Source organism: Rattus norvegicus, chromosome 4, assembly GCF_036323735.1.
Source record: "Rattus norvegicus strain BN/NHsdMcwi chromosome 4, GRCr8, whole genome shotgun sequence".
Lineage (NCBI taxonomy): Eukaryota > Metazoa > Chordata > Mammalia > Rodentia > Muridae > Rattus > Rattus norvegicus.
Window position 1 is genome coordinate 152,980,073 of NC_086022.1, and position 12,794 is coordinate 152,992,866.

Genomic DNA, 12,794 nt, shown 5'->3' on the forward strand with positions numbered 1-12,794 from the left:
AAAGAAGTCAGAATACTGATGGGGAAGCAGGGGTCCAACCTATACGGAAGGAGCAGAGCACTATGGGAGTGCTCTACAGTTACAATTCGATGTGTGTAGCAGCAGACAATAAGCATGTAAAGACTCACTGACAGCTAAGTTTTATGCATTTGTTGACTTCGAATATATTTTATACCTCTACAAAAGTAGTGTAGAAGGAAAAAAGCGATAATTTCTTAATTGTCAAAAACTAAAGCTGGTTGTTTTACATCAAATCTTCTAAGCCTCATGTACTGAAAACCCAACATCCTTTTTGTATTCTTTTAGTCACATAATTTTAAACAAATAGTAGCAAATATTCCTGAGCACTGTGCCATAAAACACTTTTTATCACTTCAGAAATCGAAGGTGCTTTTTTTAGTACACCTTTAAGTGATAGCAATAATCCCCAAGGAATTAAAGGCCGGGGAGCCTTCAATGACATTAACTGTTAGGACACTGCATGTACCTTTCAAAAGCAAGCTAAAGACACCTCCGTATTTAACAAGGACTTAAGAAGAAAAGCTTTAGATTTGTAACCAAATTGTCATGCTGCCAGTATCATCATTCACAAACACAAGCACCGCTGTGGTGTTTAACAAATTACCCAGCCACTTGCTCAGAAATGCAGGAATTTTCTAAACTATCTGGGCATTCTGACAATTCTCCGTTTTTCAAGGCTCCAGGGATCACCAATTCCTACTCCAAGAGCATCTTTTAAGGGGGGGGGGGGGGGGGGCGTTTTGTCAGAGGCAGGAGGGCTGCTGCCAGAGGACGCGTTCAACCCCACAGTAAAAAGTTTAGCCACTCGGCAGAGATGATGACGAGTAGGTTTAAAAAAAAAAACAAAACTGACACGCAAACCAGCGGTCTCTGGCAGCAGCGGTCTCCAAAACAGGACCAGTCTCCGGAGCGCGCGTCAATAAGCGCCGCGCCCAGCTGCGTCCCGGAGGGCTCGTCCGAGGAGACCGGCCGCTGCCCAGAGGCGCGGCAGGAGACAGCGGTACTCACCGCGCTCGCCGCTCAGCGCTGCCGCCTCTGGGGAGCTGTACACCTGGCCAGCGCCCTGCGCTGGCTGGCCCCGCGCGCCGCCGCGGAGCACCGCCACTTCCGGCGCGCGCGAGGAAATGAGGGAAATGAGGGTGTGGTGCGGTCGGGCGCCTCCACGGCCAGGCCCCGCCCTCCACAGCCCGGCTCCGCCCAACACCCAGGTCCCGCCTCCCACTGCCAAGTCCCGCCCTCCAGGGCCGGGCCTTTCTCTTTACAGCCAGGACACGCCCGTTCCTCCCTCTTCTGTCCTGTGCCTGCCTGCACAGAAAGCCCCACAGCGGACAGAGTTGATTCATCTAAAAACAAACAAACAGGGGCTGGGGATTTAGCTCAGTGGTAGAGCGCTTACCTAGGAAGCGCAAGGCCCTGGGTTCAGTCCCCAGCTCCGAAAAAAAAAAAAAGAACCAAAAAAAAAAAAAAAAAACAAAACAACAAATGAATTGGGTGCTCAAGACTCGTGGGATAAATAGCACGGGAACATCATGTACTAAAGACACTTTAACTAGACTCACATGTGGCTAATCTTGACACAAGTGCTAACCTGGCAGAGAGCTGACTAGTGGGAGGCTGCGGGGAGGCTGCTGATAGCCATCATGTCTTCTGCTCAGAGAAGGTCGGTACTGAACACTGAAGAGATTCTCAAGTGTTTTTACTTTGAGCAATTCCATTTGTTGCACGTAAAGTGCCGCGTGTGTGTGCGCGTGTGTATGTGTGTGTAAAAAGACTAGCCTCAGAGTCTGACTGGATCAGTTCTGGATATGTCTTAGAAGTAGGTGGTCTAGACCCTTAAAGTTTTTAGGATTTCCCTTGTGGCATTAGAGGAGAAAATCTGGGCAGAAGATACCTCAAAAACTATGAGCCAGTAGAGCCAGTTGTGGTCAGGAACAAAGTTTCTCCCCAGAAAGCAGCTTCCTGAAGTCACCTCAGACATCCATCTGTTCTAGTATATTCAAGAATGACAGTAAACACGGATTAGCTGCCTGCTGTCAACCAGCCATAGTCCCGAATATGAGTGTAAGGATGCAGCAGAATTCTCTCCTACGAGACTTGGAACATGGGAAGCTTAGGCAAGTGGTTAAATGCCCCCAGCACTGCTAAATTTCCGAGAGAACACAAACGTTTTCTAAGGTACTAATAGATTAAATACAAATGGCACCTCACTGAAATCTTAGTGAGTCATGATGCCAGACTGGCAGCTTGGACACTTTTAGTCCAAGCCCAGTCTGTGGTCTGCCTACTTGTCATTTCATTAACAGTTACTGAGGAGTCCTCAGAAGCCAGGTGTGGCATCTGCCTGTAGTCCTAGCACTCAGGAGTCTGAGGCAGACAATTCCTAACTTTCAGGCCTTACACAGTAAGTTTCAGGGCAGCCTGGGATACACACGGAGACCCTATCTCAAACACAAAGAAAGTTCACAGCTGTAGGGCTCATGTTCAACCACGGAAATTCTCAGGCTTGGATTTTCCTTAGGGACACTTTAAATTGGATGAGGACTGTGGCGGAAAGATAAGACCTCCTCTGCCATTTCTGGCGTCTCAGTACCGAACACGGACTCTAACTGAACTTGTGAATGGATGAGTTCCGGTAAAGCCTCCAAAAAGAGGAAGAAACGTCCCCATTAGACAAAACCACCCCACTTTTTAGCACACCGCAACCCATCCACTTCAGGCGTTTTGTTTTCACCCTTCTTTTCTCGCCTCACAGATGCTGGGCTTCTGACTCTATTGGGTTGCTGTCTTCCCTTTATCTTCCTTCCTGATCACACTTCAGGCAGGCAGAGCCACATGCCTACTTTTTATGTGGTGCACACACTGGGCCGTGGGCATGCCTCCCGGCCATTCATCTGAACCTTTGAATTCTTCCCAAACCTACAGTTTGGCTCTTCAATTTCCAGAGGGAAAACGAAAAGGCAGAAGATGGTCTCGGTTGTGCTGGTTGTAGTTTATCACCTCAACACAAACAGATTGTCGGTTGAAGACTTGCACTATCAATCACACTGGACTGATAAATTGCTGATGTGGCACTGCTCAGACCACTGTGGGTGGCACCGCCCCTGGACAAGCGGTTTGGGGTTGTATAAGAATATAAATTGAGAAAGCGAGGAAGCAGCTTTCTCTCTGGCCCCAGTTTCAGTTCCCAAGTCCAGCTTCCTAGCTGAGTTTACTTCTCTGAATTAGTGATGGTCTTTGATGTGGAAATGAAACTCAAATAAATCCTGTCATCTCTGTGTGGATTTTGGTCAGTGTTATTTTTTTTTTTTTTTATCACAGCAACAGAAGGGAGCCACTGCACGGGTGTAATGTAGCAATTTCCTTCAAGATAAAACCTTCCGTCTTGGAGCTGGGCTCAGGAGATTTTAAAGGTGAAACATTCCATCCTGAATTGTTAAGCTCAGGAAACAACTAAAAAACATCAGGAAGTCCCTGAATCTGACCAGATATACCACCTATCTACCTCTCTTCCAAAGCAAATATTATCAGTAAGGATTGCTAAAAGACATTCTCAGGCAATCTAAGCTGCCTAGAAGACGTTATATGAGCTATCTAGATCATTTCCAGCATGTGAATCTGACCTCTAATTGTGCAGTGAGCTGCGGCTCTCACAAGTTGCCACGCATGTTGCAGTAGGTTTCTGGTGATACAGCTATCTTTGAGTCCTTTTTGCTCTTGTAAGTAACTCCAATAAGTCATTGGCTTTCCATGTTGGACTTTGGCAGGATCTTTCCTACTCTGATCTGTTGTCAGTTCCCTATCTGGAGTGAGTAGACATTTGTTAGGTCTCCCCAGGAGGAATGCCACACAACACCATGATAGGATTGGCTCTTTCCCTTAGGATAACTTCCTCTCAATCATGGTCTCTTCTACTTCTAAGACCTACACACACACACACACACACACACACACACACACACACACACGCGCACGCACACATATATATAGACATGCACATACAATTACACAATTACACACACATTGTCTTAGTTAGGGCTTTTATTGCTGTGAAATGACACCATGACCATGGCAACTCCTATGACGAGGCATTTAATTGGGGCTGGCTTACAGTTCAGAGATTTCAGTCTGTCATCATGGTGGGAAGCATGGTGACATGCGGGCAGACATGGGCTGGAGAGATAACTGAGAGTTCTACAGCAGGATCAACAGGCAGCAGGAAGAAAGTGAGACACTGGGCCTGGCTTGAGCTTCTGAGACCTCAAAGCCCACCCCCAGTGACACTCTTCCTTCAACAAGACCACACCTACTCTAAAAAGGCCATACCTCCAATCACGCCGCTCCCTATGGGCCGTTTTCTTTCAAACCATCACATTCTCCTCCCTGGCAACTACAGGCTTGTAGCTATACCAGGACGCAAAATGCATTTAGTCCAACTTCAAAAGTTCCCAGCAGTCTTAAACTTGTATGAAAGTCCAAAGTCTCTTCAGAGACTCATGACAATCTCTAACTACTATTCCTACAAAATAAAAAGAAAAAATATGTCACATACTTTCAACATGCAATGGTACAGGAGGTACGTTACCATTCCAAAAGGGAGGGAAAGGAGCCTAGTGAGGAAATACTGGACCAAAGCACGACCAAAAACCATTAGGGCAAACTCCAAATGCTGCACCTCCATGTCTGACGTCAAAGTACTCTTCAGATCTCCAACTCCTTTCAGCTTTGTTGACTGCCGTACATCTCTTTCTCTTGAGCTGCTTCCACTCCCTGTTAGCTGCTCTTCCTGGCAGCTATCCCACAAGTCTGGTATTTGGGATCTCCAAAGTAATTCCAACTTCACCCAATGGCTTCTCTGGGCTTCCATACAGGGTCTCCCTGACATATTTCTGGCCTCAGTGACTTTCCATAGTTGGGGAGGGAGATTTCATAATTCCTCTCTTGTATCCTTGACTCTAAAGCCAGAACTGCGTGGTCAAAGCTGCCAAGTTCTACTGCTTGCTGGGGCAGCAACATGGCCCCCTTATTCGAATACATTTTCACCAGGTTTCTGTTTTATATGGTTTCCTTCACCATAAGGACTAAGCTTGGCTGTCCCGGCATTTGCTCTGTAGACCAGACTGGCCTTGAACTCAGAGATCGGACAGCCTCTGCCTTCTCTGTGATAGAATTAAAGATGCGCACCACCATGCCTAGCCCTAAGCTTTTTGTTAATTCCTTTTTATGTTTAATTCCTTTGTACAGATTGGAAGCTTAGCTGGGTGGGGTCTCCGCTCTGAGGTCACCACTCCCTTTATTCCACGTGGTATCAGGCTTTTCGTTACTGTGTTTACACTTCATGGTGCTCCTTTTCTTCTCCAAATGTGCACTTTGTATTTTTCCTTGCTCAGCCTTTTCATCATAGATCTGCATAAGATCGGCCATTAAGAACCATAGGACACATTCAACGCTAGACTGTTTTGAAATCTCCTCTACAAATGCAGTTAGTTCAAAATTCTTCAATTTAACTCCAGGCAGAAGAGCAAAAAACAAACAAACAAACAAACAAACAAAAACAACAAACAAAGCCACATTTTCACCAAATTATCAAAAGAACGATTTCTAGGCCACATATTAATATTCTTCTCCTCTGAAACCTCTTTGTACCACTTCTGTTTGGTGGTCTGTGGGCAGGGCAGGTCTGCCCTCCTCAGTCTCTGGGCTTCTAACCTTGAGGTGGTTGTTTTGGCTAAGATGTGTCTCCCAGTTGCTGGGGATAGGGGGATTAGGAGCAAACACAGCCCTGCTATCTAGTGTCTGTAAGACTCTGTCTACCCTTATAAGAGCCCCCTAAGCATTAATCACCCTGCTGAGAGAGGCAGTTAAGGTACCAAGTAGACTGTGGGTTGCTGAAGACCAAGAATCAATCATCAATCATCACAGTAGTGAGCGACAGAGAGGCAGCTGCAGAAGGTGACCCACTCCTTGAGCTCAGGCTCTAGGCTACAAGCACCAGGCTAAATCTTAGTGGGTGAGATCTGGTTCTGATAACCTAGGTAGGGCGACATTTCCTTCAGCATTCCATTGCCTGGCTCCAGGCTCCTGCCACTTTGGTCTTGTCGTTCTGTACAGCTGACTCTGCACAGGCTCCTCTCCCTGGGGTGTGGTAAAATTAAATTCTGGTTCCCCAGCTTGTGGTTGTTCCCCATTCTATTTCCCTCACTGGTAGTTTGCAACAGCGAGCTCTCCTCGCTGAGCCACAGCCTCTCCAGCTGTTGAACCCTCTCTGAAAAGCATCCACGTCACCAAGGAACATTTGGAAACAAGTAACTGAACATAAGCGCTGAGCTTAGAAATGCCTTACAGGCCAAAGGGAAGAATATCTCCGAGGCCCAATGGGTAATAGTTTGTGTGGTGGTTTGAATAGGCATAGCCCCCATAGACTCGCATGTTTGAATATGCTTGGCCCCTAGGGAGTGCACTATTAGGAGGTGTGGCTTTTTTGGAGTAGGTGTGGCCTTGTTGGAGTAGGTGTGGCCTTGTTGGAGTAGGTGTGGCCTTGTGGGGTAGGTGTGGCCTTGCTGGAGGAAGTGTGTGACTGTGGAGGTGGGCTCTAAGGTCTAATATACGCTCAAGTTACTCCCAGGGTAGAGACTCAGTTTGCTTTCAGATCAAGACGTAGAACTCTCCGCTCCTCCAGCACCATGTCTGCCTGGATGCTGCCATGCTTCCAACCATGAAGGAAACAGACTGAACCTCTGAGACTGTAAGCCAGCCCCAATTAAATGTTTTCCATTGTAAGAGTTGCCTTGGTCACGGTGTCTCTTCACAGCAATAGAACCCTAACTAAGACAATTTGTAATCGCAGAAACAGAAGTCTCCAAATAAAATTCCAACTGGAAAATCACTTCCTTCTGATTGTCTCCCAGAATCCATGCCCCTCTCATAAACTGCTTTGATTTGTACCCTTCCACATCTGTCTATAACTTCCTTCATTTTGTTGAGATACCCATCTAGTCCCTGTAAATGCTATTATCTCTTCAAGGGCTCATACCTCCTATATGCTGCACATGTACTGTAGAATGCAAACTTTGGGCAGGGCCAACAGTGACAAGACTCCCTGGGCACAGGCACTTGCTGCAAAGCCTAATGGTCAGAGTTTGATCCCTGGGATCTACATGACTGAAGAAATGAAGAGACTCTTGAAAGTTTTCCTCTGACCTCCAGATGCACTGTGGCATTCAAATCTGTACATGGACATGTGTAAGTAAATGTAATAAAAACATAAAAAGAAGTGCTTTTTTTTCCTAGAAAAACCAGGAACGACAATTAAGGATTTTCCTAGCTAATACCAATAATTAGTCATAGAATAACAATATTTGGTGGAGAGATATGTGATCCAGGGTTACATGTTCTGTTTCTACCTCTACAATTAGAAATCTTGAATGGCAAAAGCAGGTCAGAAAGGGACCCATAGGATTTCTCTGTGTACTATAACACAGTCCATGAAAAGGCTCAAAACATGAGACTGGAGTCTCTTAAAGCTGTATCTAAATATTTCCAATAAAAGACTGGATTATAATGTTATCCTATAATAAAAAGCTTACATTAGAGATCGTCTTAGTCACTGTTTTATTGCTGTGAAGAGACACCATGACCAAGGCACCTTACGAAGGGAGCATTTCATTGAGCGTTTGCTTACAGTTTCAGAGGGTTAGTCCACGTTCATTATGGTAGAAAGTGTGGAGGCCAGCAGGCAATCAGGCATGGTAATGGTACTGGAGTGAATCTGAGAGTCTACATCTGATTTATATACTGCAGGCAGGCAGAGATTACAAGGTTGCGCCTGGATGGGGCTTTTGATACCCTGAGTCTACTCCCTGTGACACACCTCTAACAAAGCCACACTTCCTTCAACAAGCCACACCCACTCCAACAAGACCACACCTCCTAATCCTGCGCAAACAGTTCCATCAACTGGGGGCCCAAGCATTCAAATACATGAGCCTATGGAGGCCATCTTATTCAAAATACCAAAGAGCCTTTGAGAATTAAAGACAATATACTGTTGCGTTTGGAAGTTTAAAAAGCAGCACTTTCAAATAACTTTCTCTGTGCAGTTAAGCCTGAAACTGAAGGTGTGATTCTATAATGGGAGTGGAGTGAGGGATAGTCCCTTACCTGAGCGAGAATATTGGATAGAATATTGGAAGGAAAAAAAATTAAGGCAGGTACCAAAGTAAACCTGTGGCTTTGCACATCTCACAAAGGAAATAATGTTTGGGAATAACTATAAATTCAGGTCATAGGTTTCTGTAGCTGTCACTAACGAAGCTACATAAGAACACAGCCATTGGATTCTCATGGTTCTGGAGGCTGTAGGTCAACAGCGGAAGCATAGTCTGACTCCACAGTATTGTGGAGAAGCCTTCCTGACATTTCCTCTGGTAGCTTCTGACATTCCTTGGTGTCTTGGGGTTTCTGTTGCGGTAAAGAGACACCATGACCTAGGCAACTCTTATGAAAACATTTAATTAACTTTTTAAGGCTTTATTTTAGAGTATGAGCGTTTTGCCTGCATGTATGTTTGCGCATGATGTGCATGCCCGGTGTCCACAGAGGCCAGTAGATGGTACCAGATTCCCTGAGGTTGGAGTTATCGGTGGTTGCAAGTTACCGTTTGGGTTCTGAGAACTGAGCCAGGGTCCTCTGCAAGAGTTAAGTGCTTTTAACTGCTGAGCCATTACCCCCACCCCCGCGCCACATCTTGGATTCTTAGTAAGGAGAAACTTACTTGTTGGGGTAACATTGAAGGTGTGTCTCTGTCCTTCCTCACCTATTCTCTGATTGGCTTTAATAAAGAGTTGATGACCCATCGCTAGGCAAGAAAGGGAAGGTCCAGGCTTCAGGGCAGAGATAAGAACTCTGGAAAAGAATTGAGAGGTGGGAGGGTAGGGGATGGGATTCACCAGCCAGACAGGGAGGGAGGAAGTAAGCCATACCCACAGGAACATAGTGAGAGGTGACAGGCCATGTGGCAAATGTGGACTGGAACAAATGGGTTAGTTAAGTTATGCAAGCTAGTTGGGAACAAGCCTAAGCTATAAGGCCTAAGCTTTCATAAGTAACAAAATGTCTCCGTGTCATTTCTGGGAGCTGGTGGGTAGAAACTGTCCATCGATACATTCTCCTCAAATGAACCCATGATAGTTAATACCAAGCAGAGCCTCTGGGCTGTTTTGGGGGTTCCAGAGCCCCTCTCCATGCACAGGCAGGTTGAAAGCACTCCATCTCCTTCTTTACTTTCTGCATCATACCAGTCAGGGAGGGGAAATGACAGGAGCAGAACTAATTAAAACTTCTGGTAGGTTCTACAAAAACCACTATCCACACTTCCCCAAGGTGCCTCAAAGGCAGAACTAGAAACATGATTAAATCTGCACTTACAGCCTATGATGATTGGTCCTGGCTTTCAACTTGATTTGATCAGGGATCAACTAAGAGATGCTTCTGGGTGGTCCTGTGAGGGTGCTTCCTGATGATTAACTGAGGGAAAGACCCTCTCCCCGGAGCAGGTGACACATTCCCCATGGCAGTAGCAGTGTAAAGACATTTAAGGGAAAATCAGCAGTGCTCTTTACCTGTCTGCCTTTGCTCCTCCCTGGTGAGTGCATTTATCTTGTTGCTGTCTGTGGACACCGAACCCAGGTTCTTCATGCTTTCAAAACCAAATGAAGACCAACAGCTCTCTGGGAACTCCCCCCCCCACCCCCAGCCCTTCAGTGTCAGATCCAGGCTCACTGTCTGAAGAGCTTCTGGGTTTTCAGCCTCTCCAGTGTGAAGACAGCTGTTGTTGGACTGCATAGCCCATGCCATCTGAGTCAATCTAACAGTTCCCACCTTGGAATATGGTGTCATGTTTGTTATGTTTCTCTAGAGAACCTTAATGCATATCCTACTAAGGGCCTCTCATGGCTGGCACCAATAACACCTCCATTCTGTTACTGCAGAAACAAGAAGGTGAGCAGTTATTTTCTTCTTTCTTTCTTTCTTTCTTTCTTTCTTTCTTTCTTTCTTTCTTTCTTTCTTTCTTTCTTTTTTCGGAGCTGGGGACCGAACCCAGGGCCTTGCGCTTGCTAGGCAAGTGCTCTACCACTGAGCTAAACCCCCAACCCGAGGATGGTTAAATTTTCATCTGTATACATTGTGTTTTGCCCACTGCTGCCCTTTCTCATTACTCTCTTTTCCCTCCTTCCCACTCCTGGGCCAGCTAATTTCTGACTAGATTCTCTTGTTCTTTCCTGCTTACATTACCCGTCACCATTACAGCCTGGACTCACTCCTGCCTCTCTGGTGCCCTTTAAGGAAAGGAACCTGGTAACTGTCCTACGCTCTGACCTCATGCCAATCTATTCGATTCTCATGAAAAATCTGACTTCATACTCACTGGTGGACGAACCATATATCAACATTGAGGTTAAAAGTTACCCAATAGGCTATACTGTACCAACTTAAGTTCTCCTTTAGAGTATAGTTCTCTTTTTTCTTCTTGTTTTTTCAGAGCTGAGGACCGAACCCAGGGCCTTGTGCTTGCTAGGCAAGCGCTCTACCACTGAGCTAAATCCCCAACCCCTAGAGTATAGTTCTCTATCTGAAACAAACGTCCGTCTATGTGGCTGATAGCACAAACAGCTAGGCCAGGAAACAAACACAGAGACAAGACAGGACGATTTATTTATTTATTTGAGTGCACATGACTTTGGATGTTTATTTGTTCTCAACTTAGATTGCCACCAAAAAGGCCAGCAAGCTAAGTAACGTTTACACTTCTATTTCCCAGAGGACTGTTCCAAAGGAGGAGGACTCCACTGAAAGGGGTTATATTGAAGCTAGAAAAAGAAAAACTGCTACAGCAAACTATTATTCTAAACACGAGGCTTACCTAAAGCTATGGCTAAAACCAAGGAACTCCTCAAAGGGATGACCTTTGGTGAGATTCAGGAAGGCATTATAAAACATATGTGTAGACTCTGACTCTGAGGGGGGCAATGGGGACTGTTCCTTAATCTCAGGTGCCCCCAAGAGAGTGACATGGTAGCACAAGATGACTTCAGACAGAGGTTAGCTTCATTTCTCCTTGAAATGCCTCACAGGTTCAGACAAACTAACTCCCCTCTGTTGTGTGATACTATTCCCGAGAAACATGAACAAATGTTTTTTGAGTGAGAGCACCAGTCTGATTTGGGGAACCCATGAGTTTCTTTGGGCGACGTACAGTGGCATACATGACCTGCAGATGGCTGCATTAGCAAAAGCCCAATCCAGCATGGGTTTTCATTTCGTGAGCTTGCTTATAATTTTAGAGAGCCCATAAAGTGATATCATTAAGAATGGCTAATAGCCTTATATTATGTAATTTTGTTGCTTCTTCAATGTAAGGAGTTAGAACTTTGAATCTTTCAGTGTATATGGAAATTTTTACTACAAACTTCTGCTCTCAAAATGAGTTTTTATATTTGGGGAGTAGCTGTTACACTACTCCAGAAAAGAATATTTGAAACTAATTTTAAGCTTCTAAGGATATGTTAATTGGCTAAGTACCTCACCTTGCCAGAGGACTTAGGTCTTTGTTATGCACATTGGAGATAAAGCTTCAGCTGTGTTAGTACAGAGTTGTGGACTAGAGTCATGGAAGTATTTTAAATAGAAACCTGGTAAAACATATCTTATTCCAAACAACAGTAAATTGGTTATTACAAAATACTGATATTTGGCCTATTACATATACAAATTTTTCAGGCAAAATTGATAATTTTACTCTTTGCATGCTTTTGTACTTCCTGTATATTTGTACATGCAAGCCATAGAAAATGCGCTTACTGTATTTATAGGTGGTTCATCTAATGAAAAGGCTACATGTATGATTGGATCACTTGTTTATTCTCTTGAGTTTCTATTGCTTCAACCCAGATTATTAAATTACATGCTATAGTCACTGTTTTTAAATGTTTAAAAAATCAAGCTTTCAATTCACATACTGATAGCCAATGTGTGGCTTGTGGTTTACAATTGATTTCAATTACTTAATGCTTTATTAGAGACAGGTTTTCTACTTAAAATCAATGAGTGATTTCAGTGTGAATGTCTGACAACTCACTGTCCTTTCAGTGCTCTGGCTCAGACAACTAAACAAAACCATAGACCCAGCTCTTTGAAAATGGTAATGGAGTTAATATGAAAAGAGGAAGACTCCATTTGCTTACTTTCAATTCCCAGCCTCACCCTGCCAGCTCAGAGATTTCTAGTAAGACTGAAATCTAGACAATATTTACAGGTTTTGACATTTCTAATTAATGCTTATGTTTAGGTAAATAAAGTTTGTGAGGGGCTGGAGAGATGGCTTAGTGGTTAAGAACACTAAGTACTATTACTTTATAGAACATTAAGAACTCAAACTCCCTCCCTGTAACAAGGGAGGACATGATACCAGGCAGATTATAGGCCTTACATAGGAACAATTAGTCAAAAAATCTCATTCTTTATATATCCAAAACAATAATGCTGGAGACAATAATTTGGTATACAAGTCAATTTATAAATACAAGTGCTCAGTGTCCTCAATTTAATCCTCGAGGACTTACCTTAATAAATATCTTTACTATATCTTAATAAATAAAAAGGGGGAGTTATCCCTGTATGCTAAATAATGCTCCTTTTATTTCAATTTTAAAATTTGGATGCCAAAGTTTATGGCACCCTACAACTAGGCATACTTCTGCCTAGGTGAAATAGAGAGA

At 44.3% G+C, this 12,794-nt stretch overlaps 1 protein-coding gene across 5 annotated transcripts in view; it reads right to left on the reverse strand.

Annotated features, from left to right (window-relative positions):
* Window positions 1–1,165, reverse strand: part of Csgalnact2 (chondroitin sulfate N-acetylgalactosaminyltransferase 2) — a 37,084-nt gene extending 35,919 nt beyond the window's left edge. For 3 of the 5 annotated variants that reach the window (XM_017592584.3, XM_006237181.4, XM_006237182.5), the window contains exon 1: window positions 1,030–1,165. The gene's annotated coding sequence lies outside the window, so the exon portion shown is untranslated. The remainder of the gene's footprint in view (window positions 1–1,029) is intronic. The other 2 variants (XM_017592583.3, NM_001106616.1) reach the window with 1 other exon arrangement.
* Between the last annotated feature and the right edge of the window lie 11,629 nt (window positions 1,166–12,794).